Source organism: Cavia porcellus, unplaced genomic scaffold, assembly GCF_034190915.1.
Source record: "Cavia porcellus strain 051 isolate PalLab524CR breed Dunkin Hartley unplaced genomic scaffold, mCavPor4.1 scaffold_9, whole genome shotgun sequence".
In the NCBI taxonomy this organism is placed as follows: domain Eukaryota; kingdom Metazoa; phylum Chordata; class Mammalia; order Rodentia; family Caviidae; genus Cavia; species Cavia porcellus.
Window position 1 is genome coordinate 91,272,888 of NW_026947492.1, and position 23,639 is coordinate 91,296,526.

Here is a 23,639-nt window from a genome sequence, read left to right on the forward strand (position 1 = left end):
TAGATAGGTCCTAACTGTGCTTCAGCACTATGAGTCACCCCTTCCGGAAGCCTACTCTGGTTTTCCAGGCTGACTTAGGAGCCTCATCTCTGAAGTGCCTCAGAATCCTGTGTTTTCTTTTACCAAGGAATTTTACCAATTTCTTTTACCATGGAATTTTAACGGTTTTTTCACTTATACACTTATGCAACCTCTGGGTATATAGATATCCATTAATTGTGACAGGTGACCATTAATTATAATGTCAATTTGACTGAATTACGAAATGCCCAAGGGATTAGCAAAGCATACTTCTGGATGTGTCTGGGTGGATCATGGAGGCATGGCCTTGGGTACCATATATGGTCCCTACCCTGTTCCTCCTTGGCACTGTTCTCCTGCTATCCCTTCCTGGCTACCACGAAGTAAGCATCTTTGTTCTACTATGATGTTTCTGCTTAGGAATCAGCTGACCACAGACTGAATCCTCTGAAAGCATAAACCTTTTGTCCTATAGGTTGTGTGTGCCAGGAATTGTGTCAGTGACAGAAAAGCTCACCAATACAATATACGATAAAGGAAATCAGCATGTCAAAGAAACAAATGCATGTTATTGTGTAGTGGGGAATTATTCCAATAGGTAAGGTACAAAATTATCTTAGGTGCCCATCAACACATTAATACATAAAAATGTGATATATATCAATATATAGTGTATATATATATAATATATATATATATATTATATATATATATATCACAGGTGTCTGCAGAAGCCAGAGCATATCTGTACTGTCATTTGCAGCAATATGGAGGGCATTATATAAAGTGAAATAAACCAGACACAGAAAGACACAAGCAATGCACGCTTTCTCTCATTCATAGAAGAAGCACAAGCAGGCCTGAACACATAGTGATTACTAGAGGTTGGGAAGAGGGTGCGTGAGGGAGGTTGGAGAATGAGAGATGGGAGTTAATCAGCTCATGCTATATGTATATATTGAAATATCTGAATACATTAACATGTACAATTAACTACTGCATTTTAATAAAATTAAAAACACTAAAAAAGAAGGCTAAGCTTACAACAGCCCTGTTAGATTGGCTGTGACTAGGCCTATTTGGCACAGAAAGATGTGGCTGAGAAGTTAGGTGACTTGCCCAAGGACACATGGCTGGTGAATGGCAGAAGCTGGAGTCTGACCCAGCCCACCTGTCCTCTGAACAGGGCCTCTTTCCGATGCACCTCAAGCCTGATGTGCCTGTTTCTCTAAGAGACCCAGTCCCCCAACCACCCCCCCCCCAGATATGCGGCTCACACATCAGTCCCTACCAACCCACAGAACCCTTGCTTCCACAGGCAGTGGCCCGTCAGTGTGGACTGAGGGCAGCAGGGAGGAGCAGCTGCTTGCCCCCGCCTGGGCAGTCAGGCAGGCGTGGCCTGCACTGCAGCCCAGTCCCTGCAGGAGCAAACACAGGGCAGCTGGGTCAGGTTCCCTCGAGGTCTCAGAGAACAGAGCCAGGCTGGAGCCAGCACATTTCTCAACCCCCAGGCAACTGCTGACCAGGCCTGCTGGGCTCTGGGCCTCTTAGTCTCTGGCTCCAACAGCAGCTGGGAGCGGCGCAGCTCTTGGCAGACCGAACACCCTGCAGCCTGCTGGCAGGTAAGGCCAGTGTCCTTAGTGCCAGGGACCACCCCCTCGTCTGGGAGGCCGATGCAGGAGCTCAGCCAGCAGCCCCAGGCCCAGGTCAAGCCTTTGCTTGTCTCAACAGCCTGCAGCTGAGCAGAGGGCCCTGCAACGCTGGCAGGGAGATCAGGAAGGCAAAAGTCCTATGCCATGGCTCAGAGGAGAGGTAGTGGGGAGAGGTTGGAGGGAGTCTGGGGCTGAGAATGAGCTGTCTCGGTGATTATTACTTAAAGAGGGAACTCAGCCAGGCACTGTGATGAGCCTACACAGCTCCAGCCTGCAAGAAGCCCAGAATCTACAGGGGGAGGTGGGCACAAGGCTGACAATCTCAGGACAGTCAGTGTCAAGGGAGGAAGCTTCCTCAGTACCATTACTAACTGTGATTATGGGCTATAACAAACTCCACAGGGTTGAGTTTCCTGGCTTGTGAATTGGGACTAACAGTGTCTACTTAGAAACATGTGGGTAAATGTACTGAGCCAAGTGCCTTGTGCATAGAAGCTGGTTGCTAATGCTACGTGGATCTCAGACCTCCCAGTCAGATGCAGTGTGCAGAGGTCAGGGTTCCGGGCTTATATTTCACCCATGGTTTTTTTGTCTACTGCTGAGAACTTGGTCATTTCCAAGTAGGAGAGAGGTGGAAGGCAAATTTGGATGATATTGGAACAACTGCCATCAGTAATAGCTTCAGGATGTTCCTCTCTCCCTACTAGGCTCGCTCTAAAAAATCATCTCTTTGATCTGGCTAAGGTACAAGCCACAAGACAGACAGCAGCGAGCCTAAAGAAGCTATCCAATCTAATAATCTCAAAATAATGAGTCTGGGTAATCTAAACTTGATTAAAGAAAGACTCCTTGAATAACCAAGGACAGTCTGCAATTGTAAGAGTAAATCCTAAACAAGGCAGCACTTTCAATTTGCAAAGCTCCAACATTATTTCATCTGGGAAACCCTGATAGCTATGTGCCAAAGGAGAGAGCTTTGCAACAGCCTCTGAATGCAAGGCACTATAGTAAGGATCCTGATCTCACTGATAAGGATGCTGAGGTTCAGAGAGATAAATTAAACTGCTGGAAAATGATGAATCCTGTGTTATTTGCAGCATATCAGACTTTTTCTGTAAATAGATGGTAAAGGGGGAAGGTGAACAGTCAGGATCCCTCCCACCAGGCAGGAAATACAACTAACATATCCAGCCTCTGTGCACTGGTCTTGGACATGGGTCTTTGAAGCAACATGTACCAACGATTCCCTGCATCTCTGCTTGGCCCGCCAGCAGGCACGGTCCCTGTGGGTGGGAACTGTGGAAAGATGAGAAGGAGCCATTGGCACAGCTGGAATGCAAGCAAACAGCAAGGCTGCAAAAGTTGGCTTGGATCTTACTTGTTGATGGAGGATGTGCAAAATATGGAAATAAAAGTTTCTCAACCGCACCATCCCTGGGGAAGAGGAGGTTAATTAGATGTCTCATAGCACACAGCTCCTAATCACTGAGCAGTCTCCACCCTCGGGTTGCAAACTCCAGCCACGAGTCAGGCATGATGCCCAAAGAGACAGCTGTCTCCTGGGATGCCAACAGCCGCTAGGTGCCACACTGTGCTGGAGGTTTGCATTCGCCAGCTGTTAAACCACTCCCTGAACCCAAGTATGCAGGGTCATGAGTGTCCCCAAGTGCTAGATGAGAAACAGAGGTGGGAAGGCTATCTGAGTAGTCTGATCTGGGGAAGAAAGTGATGGTGGTCAGCGATTCTACAAACAAGAGGAAAGGAGCCCCAAATCCATAAAGAAGGAATCACTTTTGCTTTCCATCTTATATGGCATTTTATGGGGTACAGCAGATGGCTAATGCTACTTGGAAAAACTGGAAAGGCCCTTAGACAGCAAATAGGTCCTGTGTTTTAACAACCTTCCTTTCTTTTTCCTCCATCTCCTTCTTTCTTTTTTTTAAGCAACAAGGCCCTTGTGTGAATGCAGTCTTGCGTGGAAGCACAGTAGATGAAACAGAGCAAGAAAGAGTTTCCTGTGGCAGAAGTGGGGCTACATCTATCGCCTGTTCCCTTTTCTTCTTGCCTTGTTTTTACCACTGTCACGTCTTCCACAGATCTTAGGGTTCCTGAGTCCAGTCTGAGACCCACTGTCCTTATTTACCTCATTCCTTTTGTATCTGAGAAAACCAAGATCTAGAGCAGCTCAGTAATCCATCCAATATCAAAAGACTAATACGTGATAGAGGTAAACCAGAAATCAGGCTTCCTATTGTTTTGCTCGAAGATTTGGGTCTGGCCACAGAGTCTTTATGGCTCTATACCATGATGTAGGTAGCTCTTAATGGTTAAACATACACACTCCCTAGAGAGATGATCTATAACTGGAAATGATCTATGTCCACACATAGAGATGAAAATGATTTCTAAATTTTGGAGCATTTATTATACCAGGCTGCGTGGGTACACAGAATTAGAGCAACATAGGCCCCTTGGCCTGGAAGCTCCCAATAACATTAGAGAGACAGACAGAAGCCCTGTGGCTTCCCTGCCAACCAGAAGGTGGAGAGGATTTTAGTGGAGGTGCCCATGACAGTGAGCGCCTGTAAGGATTATAAGGGTGGGAGAGTGTTCTGGACTGACAGGTGCTAAGGTTTTGAGATGAGAGGACTCAGAAGAAGACAGGAGAGGGGTAAAGGTTGACAGAGCAGGGCATGCTTTGGTGAAGACACTGGTGGATTCTTGTAATAGTTGATACAATGTGGCAACTTGGGAAGTTTCGAAGTTTAACTAACTGATTCAGGAGGGGGCCAGTGAACATCCTGAGACTGTGCAAGAGAGCGGCATGGAAGTGGTGTGCATACCACATTCCAGACTGAAACCTCCACAAACTGTGAGATAAATAAACCTTTCCACCTTAATTTTAGGAGTCAGGTATTTTGTCTCAGCTACAAGAGAAAAGTAATACAGTTCTAAATAGTTCCTTCCTTATTTTCTTTCCTGACAGAATCTGTCTTCCCCTCTCCACCCCTGCCCCAGTCTGGAGCTTTCTGAAGGCTTTAACTCTTGCTTTTCAGTAACTGTCCTGAAGATGAGAGAGGGGCCATAGGAGAGAACAGGAAACCGGAAATGATTTCTCTCTCTCTCTCTCTCTCTCTCTCTCTCTCTCTCTCTCTCTGTGTGTGTGTGTGTGTGTGTGTGTGTGTGTGTGTGTGTATGTGTAAGAAAAACAAAATCACTGACTTCAAACATCTTCACATACCTCATCTATCTTACAGGACAGGCATAGTTCAGCACTGATGGGTTGTTTTGTTTTGCTTTAACACAGATTCGTATTTATTATTCTTAGTCTAAAAAAAGGCCTTGAAAAGGCTCTCAGGTCCCTAGTCTGGTAGGGGAAGAGAGAAGGCTCCATTGCTCTACCTGGGCTTGGCTGGGGTAGGCTGAGAGTGGAGTTGGGGCAAGAACTCTGATGTGGAAGATGAGGACACAAGCCTGAGCAGAACAGGAAGCTGTACTCTGCAGACACCAACAGGGCCTCCACATTTCTGGGAACACAACTGTCCTGTGCACTCCTGCATTTCAGTGAAAGGTGGCTTCTAGAGCTGTGTGTCAGTGGGTACTTTGGAGCAAAAAAGGAAGCAGGAGAAATGGAAGCAGGGCAGACGTGTGTCCTCAGAAGAGAGGCAGCCAGCCTGTAGGGGCCCATACCAAGGCAATGTCCGGGAGGGCTTGGGCTGCTTGGGTGGATATTATAATAATGGATGTAGCTAACAGGCTAGACGATGAGGCCACACTGGAGTATTCTCTGTGTACCTGGTGTGTGTATCGATGTGTGAGGACATGTGAATCCCTGTGTATGGTATATGTTGAATGCATGTGCCAGTGTAACTCTGTGTGTGTGTGTGTGTGTGTGTGTGTGTGTGTGTGTGTGTGTACATGGGAAAGTGTAAGGGTGCCTGAGTGTTTGGCACTTGTGTGGCTATATACATGGAACCTGTGAGTTAACTGTGCAGAAAGAAGCTTAGGGGAGGGGATGACTGTGTATCAGTGTCTGTGTCACTGTGTGTGTGAGAGGGCACAGGGCTATCTGAGAGTGACACTGTGTACCTGACTTGAGTGTCCTGACTTGAGCCAGCCTGTCCCCTCCAGCGAGGGTCTTCCTCCCCATGGGGCCTGGCCTGAGTGCTGAGGCTCGGGGCCGGGAAGCAGGCAGCTGTGCGGCCGTCCCCACCCTGGAGCCTGTGTGTGCCCAGGAATGTCCCTACTCTCCTGTTCCTGGAAGGAACAACGCGCCCAGTGGCTCCTCTCCTGCCTGACTTGTCCAACTCCCAGCCATCCTGGGCAGTAAGGCCCTGCCTGATGGGATGGAAGCATCCAGGCATCCCAAGCTACGCAGAGTCAGAAGCAGAAACAGGGTTCTGAGGGGTGCCACATAAGAGGGGCTCCCTCGAGTAGCTCAGGGAGTTCACCAGGTGACAGCTCCATGCAGGGCATTTCACACTACCTCTCTTATTTCCATTTTGGCTTTCTTGTGGCGGTGGGTGATAGGTGTCACCATTGCCCTTTTGTGGTAGACAGGGAAGCAGACTTGGGTTGAGGAACTGACCCAAGATAGCCCAGTGGGATTAAGACTGTACCCAAGTGTCTGACTCGGGAGTGCCACCTTCCTAGTGCAGTGGCTTCACCCTCTTTCCCTTGAGGACTCTAACTCAAAGGAAGTTAAAGAAGACATTTACAAAGCTGACACCACTGCAACTGGGGCACCCCAATGAGGGTACAACCCCAACTCAGGCATCTGAAATAAGTAGCTGTTTTCCTAGAAATTCATGGCATTGCCTTTCTGGTGACAACAGGAAGCCATGCTACCCATGACCTCTATAGAGAACGAGAGGACCGAGAGAAGTTATTAGGCAGCTGCAGACAGTAGAAATAACTCGGGTCCTCCCATAAGCCAGCAGTGTAAAGTCACCCAGCAGATCGACAGATGAACAGACTGGGACACAGAAGTCAAATAACTTGTCCCTGATTCAATGTCATACCGAGTCTGCGGTGATCAAAATGTATGGTGAATGTTTCAATGTTTAATAAAACCATCCTCGTAGAGGAGTTGCCACGGATCCCCTCAGAATACTCTCCCAAAGCTTTCAATACATTTATGTCATCATTCTTGCTACTTTCAGAAGCAGCTTAGGAAGTAATCTTTTGAGTAGCTTTTCAAAAACATGGTGAATGCCACTGTCACATGCCACCCAAAGGCAATGCAAGCTTGTGAAAACCTTACCATTTGCTGTGTGCTACCTTATTCACTGGATCTGGCACCATGCAACTTCTAAGTTTTCTCCAGAGGTCAAAATGAAAGGTAAGTATTTTGAATTGATACAGGACATCAAGGCAGCCAAGACAATGCAACTAGACATTCATGAAAGATGACTTCTAGAACAGCTTCTGGAGGTGGCAAGAACAATGGGGTAAGAACGTTTGAAGTGAGGGTGAGTATTTTGAGTGAGAATATGGGCAATGTGTCTTTTACTGTAATATTTTTTTTAGATATAATACATACTTTCTAAGAAAAAAATAGTAATAAATCACTAGCTGATGTTTACATATTGTCCTCCTACAAATAATTTTTCAAGATACAAAAGTGGAACATATAGATGGGAATTCAAACAGCGAGATTACAAATAGTTCTATTCAACCATTCAACAAAAACTTATTAATATGGTTATTTATCTTATACACTTAAACATATATGCAGTGATCCATATCTTCATTTATATTGAGATTAAACAAATCAAAGCAGACTAAAATCACTCTGAACAAAGAGTAATAGTATTGCTGGATTTCACATCATGACACTCTGGGATCAGCACTGGGTACTGTAGTGTCTTTCTTCCTTCAAAGTACTTGTTCATTTCATCATGTGTCATAAGATCAATTCTCATAAACTGTTCATAGGCTCTACACATGCATGAGTCTTAACATGTATTTCTATCCTTTCTATATTAGAGGGGGAAACAAAACAAAGTAGGACAGAACAGAGCATATTCCTATAAATACATAAAACAAAAAAGACATATAAAACCACTGTACAAGGAGTTCTACCATGGTTACTGTGTTATCTCTTGTTATCTTCAATAGAATTGGCTATATCATCAGATATAGTATGATCGAATATATCAGTATATAACAGTATTGCTAGAACCACAACTTTGTAGATAGTATTAACAGGTAGTAATCAAACCAGAATGGGTATCATAGTGAATCTTGTCATTTTCAGTAAGTTGTTTATACTCTCAGACTTGATACTATCAATGATGACAGTTTTGAATAAAATCTGTTGATAACAAACAGCAATCAAACAAATTAGATTTAACTAAGATCAGTCATGATATAACAGTATAAGTTATACAGGGTTCCAGATTAAGTTAATAGGAAATTAAAGATGATTACTGTGCTGTATCCTGACATTTTTGGGATGGCTCTCTGTGTCCTCAGATCTAGTGTTTATAGACAAACTGGGACAGAATAAGTTCTATCTAAGCAGAATGGTGTGAGTAATATAGGTTTTGATTCCTGATACACTATTAACAATATCTTCTGCTGTCTTTTTCAAGACTATTCCTCCCCTTTCACTTCCCCAGGGAATACTGTGCATTTTTGGGTCTCACCAACACCCTCAGTTTTAAATGGGGGGAGCAACCTGCTATTTACCTAAGTGGTTCCGAACCTTCTCCCTCCTGGACTTGATCTCTAGTTGTATTCCCTTACCTATTAAAGCCTGTTCTTCCCACCTATCCTCAATTACTAGTCTAGTTGCCCCTATTACTCTCTGGTTCCCTGTCACATAGAGCATTGTTTTCTCATATTTGAATTTCAGTCCATATACCCTTTTTCAGGTTAATTATATTTCCTATAAAGACCATCTCAGTGGACCCTACCTCTTGATCTACTCTGCCTGTGATTCTTTTTTCTTAATTTAGTGTATCAAGGCCATCTGTATTAGACATTATGACCAACCTTCTCTGCCTCATTTCTGTTGTGCTCTTTTTTTTCCATTAGTTGTTTGCTTGTATTCTTCATTTTACTTTCTGCTCTGTTCATTGAGGTCTCTCTGCCACTGTTCCTGGAATCCTGGTACTTTTTTCTCTTCTAGAATGTCTTGCAGTATTCTCTGTAGAGTTGGATTGGTAGTTGTGAATTCCCCCAGTTCCTCTTTGTCTTGGAAGCATCTTGTTTCTCCATTAATTTCTAGAGATAGTTTTGCAGGGTATATCAATCTGGGTGGAAGGCTATTTTCTTTCAGGGCTTGGAATACTTCACTCCAGGCTCGTCTTGATTTGATGGTTTGTGTTGAGAAGTCTGCCATAATTCTGATGGGTTTTCCCTTGTAAGTAATCTGTTTCTTGTCTCTGGAAGCTTTTAATATTCTGTTTTTATATTGGATTTCTGGGATATTGATTATTTTATGCCTGGGTGTAGTTCTGTTTTGGTTGTAGATGGCTGGAGTTCTGTATGCCTCCTGCATGTGAATATCATTTCCTTTTCCTATGTTTGGGGAGTTTTCCTCAATTATTTCTGTGAATAACCTTTGTAGTTCCTTTGTTTGTACCCCTGCTTCTTCATTCACATTCTTTATTCTTAAGTTGTAGATCCTCTTGTCATCTTCTAGCCTTTGTATTGTTACTTCTTGTTATTTTTAAGAAATTTTTCCTTTCATGATCCCACTTTGCAAACTTGTCCTCCTGTTTGAATAATCCATCCTTAGTTTCTTTCAAGCAGTTTTGCCAGCTTTCAATGGAGTTTTTAATTTCCTGATAATCTCTTTGAACCTGCTTCATGTACTCTATGTTTTCTTTATATTCTTCATCAAACAATTCTCCCCTTTTGTTGTGTTCCTCCATTCTTCCATCTGTGTCTTCTTGAGAGGTACTTAGCATTTCTTTTATTAATTTATTTATATCTTGCTTTTCTTGGTTAAGTATTTCACTTTTGAACTCATCTATTAAGACCCAAATATATCTCTTTATGTCCACTGGTGCCATGCTTGATATTTTATATTTGCTGTCCTCAATCTCCTTTGTATTTACCTTTCCTGGAACAATGTTCTCAGCGTTGGGGGCTGCAAACTTTTTATTGCTGCTTCCTCTTCTCATATTTTTTGTTTCTTCCATATAGGTGTGTATAGGAGGCCCCAGTTTCCTTCTTTGTTGGTTATGATTCTTCTTCTGAAGAGCGCTGGTTAGATGGTCCTGCCCATTGCAGGGTGCTATTGAGGTGCAAACAGGGGCAGCATATGCTGGCCCCTCCCCTCTGGGTCAGTAAACCTGCTGAGGCCTTCACTGCTTAGTGTACACCACTGGGCATAGGGAATTGGTTTCGAATAATATGTTGGGTCTCAGCCAGGGGTGTGATCCAAGCCAAGCACATCCCACCAATCCCGTTTGAGAAAGGAGCAACTTACTGAAGTCACTGCTGCTCCTTGTTCTTGCCAGTCCTGCCCGGTCCCAGAATGTCTTCTGTTGGAGCCCCTTTTTCTGTGGAATGGGTTTATTCCCAGCACTCACCGGAAATAAAATGCAGGTTCCCCGCCACTCAGCTCTCCGTTTGGCTCACCAACCTCCAAGCTCAGTGTGACTGTGTTTCCAGTGGTTTGAAGCGGAGGGATTTCAGGGGTTTCTATAAGTCACTGCCATGCCAGTACCAGTATGGGCGCTGCAGCGGGGGCACCGAGCCTTTAGCTGTTCCCAATAGTGGCACCGGGACTCTATGTTTGATTTTCCCATCTTAGTTTCTTTCTGGATTGAGAATATTCATCTCCCTCTGTTCGGGACTCCCCATGCTGTGTTATTTTGAAATCTAAGTTGACCATCTCAGGGACCCACTGTAGCCTGCTGTTATCTATCTGCATCTTTACTGGAACCTCACTGTAACAAATTTTTAAAAATTTAGACATTCACCATAGTTTTCTATTACGCTTCATATGTTTGGTACTCAGAAAATCCAGAAACCAGCCTTTGGTCTGCCTGAGGCCAAAGTCCTGGCCTCTTTCTTCATCTCTATAACCTTGCAGTCTCAATTCAGCTTAGAAACTTAGCTTTCCGAAGACTGAAAAGAACCAAGAAAAGGAAAACAAGAATAAGGAGCCTGGCTCCCTCGGCCGGGGGTTGGCCGGGAGCCCTCTGGACATGGGTGCCAGAGAAGCCATCCTGAACTGTACTGCTCATGCGGGAGTCTCCTGCGCTTGCAGCCAGGGCATGTGGGGACAGGCTCATCACCAGGGCACTGGGAACAGCCAGGGGTCCAGCTCACCGCCTGGGTGCTCCGCAGGGAGTCTCCGGCTGCCTGCCTGCCCCCTTTCCAGACTAAACATTCCCTCTCGGCTTTCCCTATTCCAGCAGGGCAAAGTGTCCTGGGAGAGCCTCAACGACAGAAGTGAAGGATCGTTTACGCATGTCTCTGAACACCCTTGGGAGAGAGGCAGATTGCACTCGGCTTGCATAGGCTCATGGAGGAGCAGGCCTTGGGCATTTGTGGGCAAGGAAAACCAGCCCATTGAGGCACAGATAGCACCGGCATAAACATGCATGTCCACAGCGGAAGCGGCCACCCGTTAACATGGAGGGAGAGAGGGGAACACCCTGAAATACAGCACGAAAGCACTCTAGCCCCACAGGCCCTGGGCTACTGGACCCTGACCAGGACACGTGCTTAAATGGGGACACACGCAGTCTGCTGGGTTGTATGGATTTTGGAACAACTGAAAAAAACAAAACCAAATCTGCCAATGTTTCCACTGTGGGCTTCTTGTAAAACTCCTGCAGACTAGTGGAATGGCCCAGGGCTGTGGGGCTGTGTGTGGGTTGTCAGATAAAGTGGGGCCATAAAAACAAACAGCTCAGAGGTGGTATGGGGAGCCAGCACCTCAATTCCAGGCATAGAGAACAGTGCAGGACCCCAACAGTTTGGTAAGAGGCAGCTGTGGATGGGCTTATGGCTTCAGTGTCCTGAAAAACCCAACTACACCATCTTCTATGGTTGCTTTGCCCTAGTTCTATACAAAGCAGCACAGCACACGTGGGTGCCTAGTAGACAGAGGCTGTCCTGGTGGGGCCCACAGCACTACAGGTCAACAGGCAGTATGTGTCATTCTGGTCCCACCTTCAGTGTCGCCCTTTCAGAGCTCAGAAATATTTTCCAGAATATAGTACATGTGCATATGGAAAGATGAGGTGCAATCCAAATATATGGCAAATGCTTAGAAACTTACCACAGGAATTACCATGAATCCCCCTCAAATTATACCTGCTTCCTTGGAACACACTTTTCCTATTGTTACTGCCAATTTCTGCAGCCGTTCTGGAAGTCCTCTTCCACGAGGGTCTTAACACGGTTTGATCAAAAATATGGTGAGTGCTTCTGCCAAGTGCTACCCAGTGGAAAGGCAGGCTTGTGAAAATGTTACAGTACAAAAACATTCACCAGATCTGGTACTTCCCTGAAGTCAAAAGGACCCCAAAAAGTAAATATTTTGAACTGATTCAGGATATTGAGGCAGCCAAGACACTGCAACTAGATATTCATGAAAGAGGACTTTCAGAACTGCTTCAGAAAGTGGCAAGAAAGATCAGTGTACTTGAGGTGAGGGGAACTTTCTGAGGGAGGTAACGGTACATTACATCTAGTATAAAAATAAACCTTTAAAAATGTCAACATTCTCCATAGTTTTTTTCTGTCGAATCTTGCAGAAGAAATGCACCTATTAAATACAGCAATCCCAAAACCAGCAGCAAACACCGACTGAACACAGACTCAATGCTAGCCACTGTTATTACTTTGTGTACAATATCTTGTTAGATTTTTCCCAAAACCACAAAGGTGGTTCTATCACATTGTACCAGTTGTACAGATGAGGAAATAGAGGCACAGAGGACTTAGGCAAGCTTCCCCAAGTTAACCATTAGTACACTGTGAAGTTTGAATATTAATGGGAATCATTTAAGTCCCAAAAAACTAATTATTTCATAGATAAAATCTATAAACTCCCAACACTTGCTGCATATACATTTTGTGTTTCACTGTTTTGATGAGAAGCAGAGGGGGCACACGTGAGCCCAGTTCTTTGGCAGTGGGCACAAAGGCCTACTCTGAGTCTTTTTTCAACTCAGGCATGCAGCCAACTGCTGACTCTGACTCAGTTTCTCTGAGTCATCTGAGCCTGCAAGAATGGTCTTAGAGGCGATGCTACAAAAGCCTCCAAGAAGCTGGCTACACTGAGTGTTAAAAGTGAAAGTGTTGGGCGGGGGATATAGCTCAGCAGCACAGTGCCTGCCTGGCAAGCGTGAGGCCCTGCGTTTGATTCTTGGTACCCTTCCCCCCAGCAAAAGAAAGTTTATGGTGGTCAGAGAGGTCTACAAGGAAAAGGTCCAGGAAAGAGAGAGTGCATACAGACAGGGGAAATCCTGGCTGTAATCATACTGCTCTGGAGGGCTTGGCCATCCATTGTATAGACACTTCTGGGGAAATTCCCAAAAGAGACTCCAAGGAGGGTAGGAGGCCACAGCTACAGAGTCGACACCTGGCTCGGCAAAACAAGGCTGCCTGGGCTGCGTCCAGATGTGCACCCACCACACCGCTGGGGTGTGTGGAAAAGAAAGTAGTTGGCCAAGAGGGGACCCCAGCGTCCTGCCTAGGGTGATAATGATGCAATTTGGCAACCATGGTCCCACTCTGGGACAGGACGGTGATGGTGCGGGAGGCCATTGCACTTTATGCTCCAGAATACTGTGAACCTAAAACTGTAGCTCTAAAACAAGAAGCTGATTTAAAGAGAGAGAGACAGAGACAGAGACAGAGTCAGAAAGAAAGAGAAAGTGGAGACAAAAAAAGCATAACCCGCTGCTAGGTCTAGGGGTCCCACCTGTGTTGAGAGCAGCCATAGGGCTCCTGTTGATGCCATGAGATGAGACCTAGGTTAGAAGAGTTGCAGGGACCCCTTCAGGTGGCAGGGAAGGGTAGTGGAGGTGGTCGGGTTCAGATTTCAAGCCCAGCTCAGGCCTCTCTCCATATCATCAAAACATCCCTTCAACAGGCCTGCCACTGCCGGACTCCTTGCAGCTGGCTCTCTACCACCTAGCAAAGGACAGGCCAAAGGCAGCTCCTCCCAGGAGACTCATCCATATCCAAAGCCTGTCTGTTGCAGAGGTGCAGCAGGGAGGAAGGAAGACATTCAGGTAAGTAATAGAAGGCAAGGTAAAACCATGATCTCCCTTCCCAGTGCACAGACACCCAGAGGATCCAAGCAATTGTGGAACTTTTACAGGGGGCCCCTCCAGCTCAGGAAGGGGTGAGCCTGAGCCCACAGGGAGATGAGGAGATGCTATGTGACTGGGTTCTGACCACTACCTCCCCTCCTGCCTTCCTGCTCCCCTCTCCCCATCCCTCCAAGCATTTGCTGCAATGCTAACAGCAGTGCCCTATTTCACTGTTATTAAACGGAGTGACCTCCAGCTTTCTCCCCTAAGACTGCCTGTTCAGGTTATATCTGCATTTAAAGCAGTAAGAAATTCCTGAGACTTCAGGGAATTTGTTTTACAGACCTCCCAGAGCCACAGTTGTAGCCTGATCTGTTCAGCCTTAGACATAATCAGATCCCCTGCTCCTTTACTCTGACTTTCTCTTTCACATCTAGGTTATTGTTTTGTATTAACTCCCATAGCTTGAGCCTCCTTACATCCTTTTTGGAAAAAAGTTGAATTATAAAGGAAAAAAATGATTAAATGTGACTAAAACAGGAGGAGATTTATTTTAGGAATAGAGCCAAGTCTCCAAAATGATGTTCAAGACTCCCTGTAGGTCACCCCCTCCCACATCCCTGGGAGCACAGCTGATGATCAGGGAAGGGTGCCTCTTTCTGCCCAGGGAATGGCACCCCTTTGGGAAGCATCTCTCAGGCCTGGCTTGGGGCATCTGCTGGGGAAATCTTGGCCTCTGTGCTGTCACAGTAAGTACAGATTCCATCGTCCAGGCCTGCAGCCCCCTTAGGAGGATGAGGCGGCCAGTGAGTGTTTGCTATTCTCCTGAGTAAGTCTGTATCTATAACTCTGTACTGGAGCCCGTGTGGGCAGAACCTTAAAACAGGGAGATTGTCGTGGACCGTGCAGGTGGCCCAGGGTAACACACAGGCTGAGTTATGGTCTGGATCTAGGAGAGCTAGGATGTGTGCCCAGAGGTGGGGCTTTCGGAAGGTGATGGGTCACAGGAGCACTACACTTCCTGGTGGACTCATCCACTCACGCATGGTTAGGAGGTGGTCACCCAGGGTGTGACCTGGAAAGGTATATTCTTGCTGTGGTCTTGCCTTTGCTCTCTGCTCCCTGGCTAACTCGGAATGAGCAGCCCTTCCTTCCTTCATGCCCTTTCTGCCAGCCAATTACAGACTGAAAACTCTAAAAACTGTGAACCAAAATAAATCTCCCTTTTTTTACATTGAGGGTCTTGGGTATTCTGTCCTAGTGACAGAAAAGTGACTAAGACAGGCTTTTAAAGATGGAAGAGGGAGGGAAGGAGGGAGATAGAAGGAGAGAGAGAACAGCAATGAAACAGAGGTCCCAACATGCAACTGACATGGATCTCTGGCTAGGGAACATGGAAACCCTCCAGAAGCTGGGGAAGGGGGAGGAACAGATTCTGGCAAAGAACGCAGCCTGCTGACACCTTGACCTTAGACCCTGAGCTCCAGAAGATAATGCACTTGCATTGTTCAGAGCCTCAGAGTTGGTGATTTGCTACTGTCTCAGTGGAAACCAGCACAACCTGCTCTGGGGGAAAGGGAGGCAAATCCTGCTCCTGAGAGAAGAGTGCACATCTGCTAGTGTTGGTGCCACTGTTTCCCCGTGTGAGTGACAGTGCATGCATGTGAGTGTGTGAGATGGGACAGACCTGAATGGCATATGGGTATCTTTGGTTCCCCAGGTTGCAGCTGACACAGGACAAGTTGCCTCAAACTGAAGGGATACCATTGTTTCCATGGAACCTTTATGAAGAGGTGAGTTCACTTGCAGGGTGGCCTTGGCAGACCTGGGTATCAAGGGCACCATTGTGTTGACGCATAATGAGCACTGCAAGCCAGTTGGCTCCACTCTACTGGGATTTTCTTTTCACCATGACATCTGCTGGGCTTCAGCTGGCATCCTGGACACCGTGCAAGAGAAGGCATGGTGGTGGCTGAGAGGGGGGAGCCCAGGCCTAAGGAAAGGAGCTCTGCCTGGCACCTGCTATTGACAAACACACATGCATGGCTTATAGCTATAACATGGCCCTGCCCAGAAGAACCTGTATCTGTTATTTGCTAAGTGGAGCTTTGAAGAGTCCCAGACAGCCCATTTGCTGTGCAGGAATACAGCAGGACATGGTGGTGCAGAGCTGAATATGAAGTTGGCTCCTGCTGGCCAAGTGCCTGGGCTTGATCTGTTAGTCCTTGTCTGTAAAATGGGAAAATAGGGCAGCTCTGGATAATGCGTTTATGTGTACTGCACAGTCCCTAAACCAAGGGAAGCACTCTGCCCACGCAATTGGAATCGCATTTATCCTTTTGGTCTAGCAGAAGAGTGAAGAATAATAAAGAAGTGAGTCTAGGGTTCTGTGGCCAGTTATCTTGTTGGAAGGATCTGCTGAGAGGGTTCCAAGGGCTGGAAATATTTCCCCTCGGTCCTCTTTCCACATGCAGCTCTTTTTCTAAGCTGTTATTAGAATGTTGTAACCTAAGTTCTTGTTTTGACTTCTGCTCAATGGACCTGTACAGTTCTCCTTTTTCTTTACACTTTGTTCTCAATCCAGGCATCCTCAGAAGCTCCAAGGCCAAGGAAAACTGTGAAGTTAGGAGTGGAGGAGTCCTGCTGGAAGTCCCTGCTTGGATCTCTCTCTGGAGGAAGGAAGGCAGCCAGTAAATTGGAGAAGAAGCTGTGGCATAGGCTTAGAGAGGACTGTCATCTTCCACTGCAACCTTAGGTGACAGTTGTCCTCACTTGCTCTGCTTTAGAAAGGCATTGCCTCTTCTGCTCACAGGTGGGGCTGCCAGCAAGAGCTCAGGATGGCAAAGAGAACAAAGCTCATCCCTAGCCTGGAAGAGTAGGGACAGGGGAGCTAAAGACAAGTCCTCCTGAGTGCCTCTGTTCTGGACAGAGAGGAGTCCAAGTTGCCAGGGAGGATAAGGGGGAAATCTGGGAGAGAGGATGGGGAGAGGGCAGTCACCCTCTAGGGTCCCTCTGAGCAGAAGCTGAGGGCTTAGCCAGCATCAATAGTGAGAGCCATTTCCATGTGCCCTTGCCAAGCCCTCAAGGAAAGAACAGAGAGGGTCCTTACCCAGTGTGGGTAGAGGAGGCGGAAGGTTGAGCAGCGTTGGGCATGCATTTGTCTTCCCTGGCCTGGGGGTGAAGCATGCACACTGGCTAGATCAGTGCATCTCACACCTTACGGCTTGTGTTGTGTATCAGCTGGAGATTTTATTAAAATTCACATTCCATGCCAGCGGGCCTAGAGTGCAGCTAGGGTTCTGCATGACTATCAAGGGTTAGGGTTAGGGTTAGGGTTGTGCTGTTGCCAGCCTCCAGAACTGCATTTAGCCTGATAATGCACAAACATAAGGATAATGCAAAAATGAGGCTATAGTCTTGCAGGAAGCTTTGCTTTCAATTTCCATAATTTTCTCTATGTCATATCTCTCAGCAGAGCTTAATTCCTCATGACCTTGGCATGCCCTTTCTGTACTTCTGGAGAGTACAGTGATGCCAAGTGAAGCTTGGAGATTTGGAAGACACTAACATTAAGTGCCCGCTTGAGTGACCCTAGGATCTGGGCGTGAACCAAGCTCAAAATAACCACTTGTAGGGGCAGCTCAGGAGAAAGCAGTTTCTTACTCACTTTGCTAAAACTGGTACATCTGCAACTTAAAAGAGGAGAGAATTATTTTGGCTCACATGGTAGAAATTTCAGCCCTTGCATGGTCAGACTCCTCCCGGCAGAAGTGACTTTGTAGAACATTCTGGAGGAAAAAAGCTGCTCACCTCATGGGATCCAGGAAGCAGAGTGAGAGGAGGAGCCAGAAAGGGAGATAAGCACTTCCAGGTCACTCCTCCAGCAACCTGTGTCTACCAACCAGACCCCACCTTCTAACAGCAAGCACCTATAATCCAACTACCTTCCAAAAGCCCCACCCATGATCCCAGGATGCTCTGGGGGACATGTAGACATGAACCACAACAGGCAGTTATGGGAAAGAAGAGTGGAAAAGAGATGTGTCATTATGGTTGGATCAGAGAGGCGCACGTGACACTGCATTGGGGCTTCCGCTCTATATCAACCCCAATCCCTAAGGCAGGCTGACCTTTGTGTTTCTTGGTCTCTAAGTGAGTGGCACTGGCTAACATTCCTGATCTGAGAGTCTAAGATACAAAATGCTCCAAAATTCAAACATTCTGAGCACTAGCATGATTCTTAAAAAGCTTTAGACTTTGGCGCTAAGATTTAGGCTTTGGAAGCAAACTAACCTTAAGGACCTCAAAAAGACTTTGTAGCACTTCTGATTTTTGATTTTTGTATTTGTAGAGATGCTCAACAAGTAAAATCTAAAAAAAATTTCAAAATCCAAAAGAACTCCAAACTCAGAAACACTTCTGGTCCCATGCATTTCCAATAATGAATACTCAATTTGTATAATATTTGAGCATCGAGATTAGGGAATGAATAAAACAGAAACTGAGAAAGCATCCAGCAAATTACCTGCCCCAGAATAATATCCAATATCCAATATATTCTGAAATTAAAAAAAGATGAGAACAATCTATAAACTCAGCCTGCACAGGGTCTTGTCAGCTAGACAGAGGAGCTTGGAAGTAAGTCACAAACGATCCCTGACTTTGCAATAAAGCAAGCTCCCCTTAGGGATCTCTGCTTAACTGCCTTGGAGTAATTCTGAGTTCTCAAATGGAACTCAAACAGATAAAATTATAGCACTTAGAATCAGCCCTGAAAGCAGACATCTCACTAAATCTGATAAATCTGAATTTCCCGGAACAGCCTGCCAGCTCTCCATCTTTACTGGACTCCAAGATGAGCAGCAGGTTACAGCAGGCTGCACATGAATAGAGTAGCTAGAATGCTGGGGAAACCACACAAGTTGTGCCTACATTCTCTCTGGGCCCGGAATCCCATAACCTTTCAAATCCCAAACCCTGAGGATGCAAAGGGGAAGAATGACCCATTTTCAGGTCCTTGGGAAAGCCCTTAGAAAAAGCAGCCTCCAGACTGAAGACTCTCTAGGCAAGGAGTAAAGGAGTCCAGCACAAGTCCTTGGCCTAGGCGAGGAAAGGTTTCCACCCCTTACTCTCCCATCCTCGGGCAGGTGGGTCTTCTCTGGGCTATGCAAAGCCTAGATTGCTGTGAGTTATTCTTATTTTAAAATAACATTTAGAAATTGTTTGGGGGCTAGAAACAAGCATTTCCACCACGTTGTCCTTTTTCGGCAATAGGTATATTTTTAAGTAGTGAGAACCAAGGCACTCATTTCCCAGCAGACATGAGGCACAGGTGGTAAATGCACTCAGGATCAGGAGGAGGGGTCCCCTTCACCCTTTCTTGGGAGGACATTAGATGGTGCTGGGCCTGTGATAAGTGCTTTCCAAAAAGCCAAAAGAATCTAATGAGTTGAGTCTAGGGGGCAGCCAGGGAGAGGCAGAGCAGGAGAATCTGTGGGTCGTTTTTCCTGGGTGGAGATCTTCTTCTCCACACCTCCCCACTGCTCCCCAACAGCAGGCAGCAGTTTTGTGCTGTGCTAGAGACAGGAGCCCCACACAGGTTGCCATGGCTCTATCCCCGCTCAGTAACTCACTAACTGAGGGGCCTTGTTGACACCTCGGTCTCTTCCTCGGTAATATAAGGGACTGTAAGGCCCATCTCCTCAGGCTACTGTGACTTTCAAAAGGTGTGACACCTGTGAGGTGTTTGGGGCATTTCCTGGCACAAAGCAAGGCTCCTCAGTGTAATGTGCTTCAAATGCCATAGCTAGCCTGTCCCTAGATTCCTGGGCCACAGCCTTCCCCAGGTACCCACCTCCATAAATGACAACTCCAGCCTTCAGTTACCCAAACCCCAGATCTCAGAGGCATTTTTGATATATCTTTTTCATGCTCCACATGCAATCCATTAACAAATCCCATTAACTCTGCTTTTAAAGTATACTCAGAAACCGGCCACAGTGATCATTCCACGTGACCACCCCAGGCCAAGCCAGGGTCATTTCTGCCCAGAGTATGACTGTGGCCTCCTGCCATTCTGCTTTGTGCACACAACCTCAAGACTAATCCTTCAAAACATTTAAACCAGATAAAATATCATTGCCTGCTTAACCCCCAAAGGCCCTCTGTCTCCCTTAAGAGTAAAGCCGAAGGTTACTGGGGCTCAGAAGTCCTGTGGAGTGCGGCCCTGCGACCTCTGTCCTGCTGCTGATCACATCTCTTCCCCGGTTCACTCTCTCCAGCCACATGCTGAGGACAGTGTCTGGATTTATGAATGGATAAATAGACAAATGAAGGGACACACGCCTTCCTCTGCGAGGACCTCTCTTCAGGCTAGGGAGCCCAGACCAGAGCAACAGAGAAGGAGTAAGAGTCGGGCAGCTCTGAGACCAGAGGGGCGCTCGGAGGGCTTTGGGGGGCCAGGAAAGGAGGAAGGCGGATGTGAGGGACAGGGCAGATGGATGAGGCAGGGCTGTGTGGAGGGTCAGCCCGGGGAAGATGCAGCCCTGGGGACTGTGACAGACACTGGGGCTGACCGCAGTGCAAGGACAGCTCTGGAGGGAGGCATCAAAGGGACAGTCAGGGCAGTTAATAACTCCATCATTTAGCTCACATCCCATCGGGCACTGTGCCCAAGGCCAGTTATGCTGAAAGCAGATAGCACAACTAAAAAGCCAGACTGAAGCCCCTGAGTGGATAAGACTGTGATGGGGGCCAGGAAACAGGCAGCACAGAACCAAGCCTTTGTGGAGCGCTGCGGAGCAAGTGCTGTCCTGCACAGTAATGATAACGCGCAGCGTGGTGTGGTACCGCAGACAGCCCGAGGCTCAGGGCTGCCTCCATGGAGACAGGCACCCTTTGGCTCCCGATAACCTCCCTGAGCTTTAGTTTCTTGGTCTGCAGGGTGGTAATGGCCAGTGCGCCCTAAACACCTTGTCAATGTCAGCTTCCATTGTACCTGTGTGTGTGTTCACTTGTTGGACCTTCCAAAGCGACCCTGTGAAACAGGACCTATTGAACATGCAGGTGTGCAGATCAGAAAGGCTAAGAAACTGCCTCACACAGCTACCCAGGCAACCTGGTGATTCTGGCTTCAGGGGCCATGTTCCTAGCCATGATGCGACACTGCAGGTGACAATGGCTGCCCTACTGAAAGATTTTGGAAACCGTTGAGGCTGATACACACATGACTGGTTAGAGGTGCTGTATAAATATTGATGATCACTATTTTGTCTAATGCTCACAATGTTAAAGCAATTGGTTGATCTAGGACATGATGTTGACACCCTGGTATCACCCACTGAGCTTGCCTAGAAGGTCACACAAAGACTATGACATTGTCCTTATCCCCGCACACAGTCACTGGTATCCTCTCACGGAGAACATGCTTGTGCATCAAAGCGGGCAAGGCCCATGGGATGGCACACCTACTCCTGTTTCCTTACCCCTCCTCAGTGAGACATTCTAGGATGTATCCCACATGGTCCCTCAAACGGTCCCCCACAGGTTTGAGCCCCAGATGTCCACACAGTGCCCACCACTAACGCACCATCCACTGGCTTCCTGCTTGCTGTCTCAGTCTCTCTTCCCTCCCAGTGATTCCTGGAGTCACCTCCCAAATAAACAGCTTACATAGACATCCCTACCTCTAGGTTTGTGGTAGAGAACCCAAAGAAAGCCAGGGAGGCATTTCACTGCCAGACAGAGGGGAGGAGAGGCCGGACCTGCTGAGACTTGAGATTATCTGGACAGACGCTTCTGGGGAAATAGCTGGAGAGAGGTGGGGCATATATCAGCTGCCTTGGACCAAAGGATAAAGTCCCAGTAACAGGAAAAGAAGACCAGGCCGTCCACGTACTGTTCCCCAAACAGCACGGCCCCAGAGCACACATTTTACTTGACAATTCTAAGCAAGTGGCCAGAATGGCGTCCTGGCAGAAGCCCTGACGCCTCTGGACTGGATCACAGGAGAATCCCTCACCCCTCTTGGACACGAGCGCAGAATAAACACAAATAAGCTCCCTTGTCTAAATAAACGGAGGCTTGGTTTTATGAGGTGGTTTTCTGTTTCTCCCTACCCTCCTGACTTCTCTCCTCTAGGGCCAGGCTTGTTTGCTTGCTTACTTAATCCCAAGCCCTTTACACCTTCAAAAGACCCCTTTGTGTCTGGGATAAAGTGGAGCATTTCTGCCTTGTGGACACAATTTTCCAAATAAGCTTCCAAACACAGAAGAGCCCAGATTATTCACAATAAAACACCATCATTGTTTGGCCCAGTGGAAGAAATGAACAGGAGGTAAGAAGAAAAACTCAAGAAAGGATGCCTTTTCAGCATGTTCCTCCAGCCAAATGGTTTGCAATTTTATTGGAAAGGATTCTTGGGGGGAAACAGACAAAAGAACATAATAGAAAAGAAAAAGAAAGCAAATTACTGACTCATCAGTGTGGCTTCTACCCTTGACAAGTTGGTCATGAAGGCAGGAGGACAGGACACAGAAAGGGATGGAAAGCTGGCCAGCATGATGGCAAAGAGGGCTTTGTCACCTCCAAACCAGGGTGGCCTGGGTCTCAGCCACAGGGCCAGGCTCTGCAGTTTCCCTGCCAGGAGTTTCAGAAATGCTAAGGACAGAGGCATCTGGCTGACATGGCCCAGAGGGCATGCATGGGCAAAAGCTTTCTGAGAACACAGTTAGAACCAGACTCAACACAAGAACTATTCCTTCCCCCCAAACCCCACAAAAATGGCTGTCAAAGATACCATCCATGGCCAGCTAAAGAAAAGGCAAGGGCAATAACCGCATTGTGATGGGTCCTGCTCCCCAAGGGGCCAAGTCCTCTCTATGAGAAGCAGGATAACCTCACGGTCTAAGGCTCAGCTATGAAGAGAATTCTCCTAGGTCTGTCCCTATGGGTTGGGTGGCCTTGAGCCAATTCCTAAACGTTTCTGAGTACCCCAATGTCTGCACCTACAAATCAGAACTCAGAGAGTTGCCTGCCAAGGTTCTATGAGTGAGTGCAGGTAAATCACATAGAAGCGATCCAGGCCCACAGTCAGTACCCGGCTCATGCTAGCTCTGATGACTGCACATGTCCACAGGAGGTTGGATTGAAAGTATGGCTGAGGCTGGGGTTCAGCCTCGGCAGAGGAAGTTGCACCCTCTTTCCCTCTGCCAAGTAGCTCTTGCATGTGGTTGTCTGTTGCTGGCAGAGGGTGGTGGCATCTGTCTCTACCTTGGTCAGTGACTGGAGTCTGGCGTGATCACAGCTTAAAGCCAGCAACCCTGTGATCTGTCTGCATCTCCAGCTCCAAAAGAGGCCTCAGCTTTTCTTGCAGAAGTGTCCTCAGGGGTGTGAATGGCTGTTGTCAGCACTCCCTCCCCACCCCCACTCACCTCAGGCCAACACATGCACCCCAGTAAAACCCACAGCTCTCTGCAAATACCCCTCAGACTCCCCGGGACCCCAGCTCCCTCAGCTAAAAAATGCCAGTGCCTGTAGATTTCTGCAGCTTGGGAATGCAGCAGGAATTAGCACACAGACAAAGGGCCACTATCAGTAATTATTTCTGAAGTAACAAGAAACTAATTGGACTTACTGTTATTAAAGACCTATACTGCAGGCAGTAATTAAACTGCAGCTAATGAGGGTTTCCACACCAAGATCTGCAGCCGCCATACGACTACTCCCCGCATCA

General features: G+C 47.0%; 1 protein-coding gene and 1 long non-coding RNA gene across 5 annotated transcripts in view; one reads left to right on the plus strand and one right to left on the minus strand.

The window, feature by feature from the left end:
- The window catches only part of Nav2 (neuron navigator 2), a 669,303-nt gene that overhangs the window by 426,248 nt on the left and 219,416 nt on the right, over positions 1-23,639 (minus strand). The gene's annotated exons all lie outside the window — the stretch shown is intronic.
- Positions 1,424-21,997, plus strand: LOC106025890 (uncharacterized). Of its 4 annotated transcripts, none has more exons than XR_010049932.1 (5): positions 1,424-1,643; positions 7,038-7,144; positions 13,708-13,885; positions 15,627-15,699; positions 16,491-21,997. It is a non-coding gene; the product is annotated as an uncharacterized LOC106025890 (long non-coding RNA). The 4 variants fall into 4 exon arrangements; XR_002789432.2 differs by having other exon boundaries at positions 1,426-1,643; positions 13,744-13,885; XR_010049931.1 differs by having other exon boundaries at positions 1,427-1,643; positions 7,038-7,123; positions 13,744-13,885.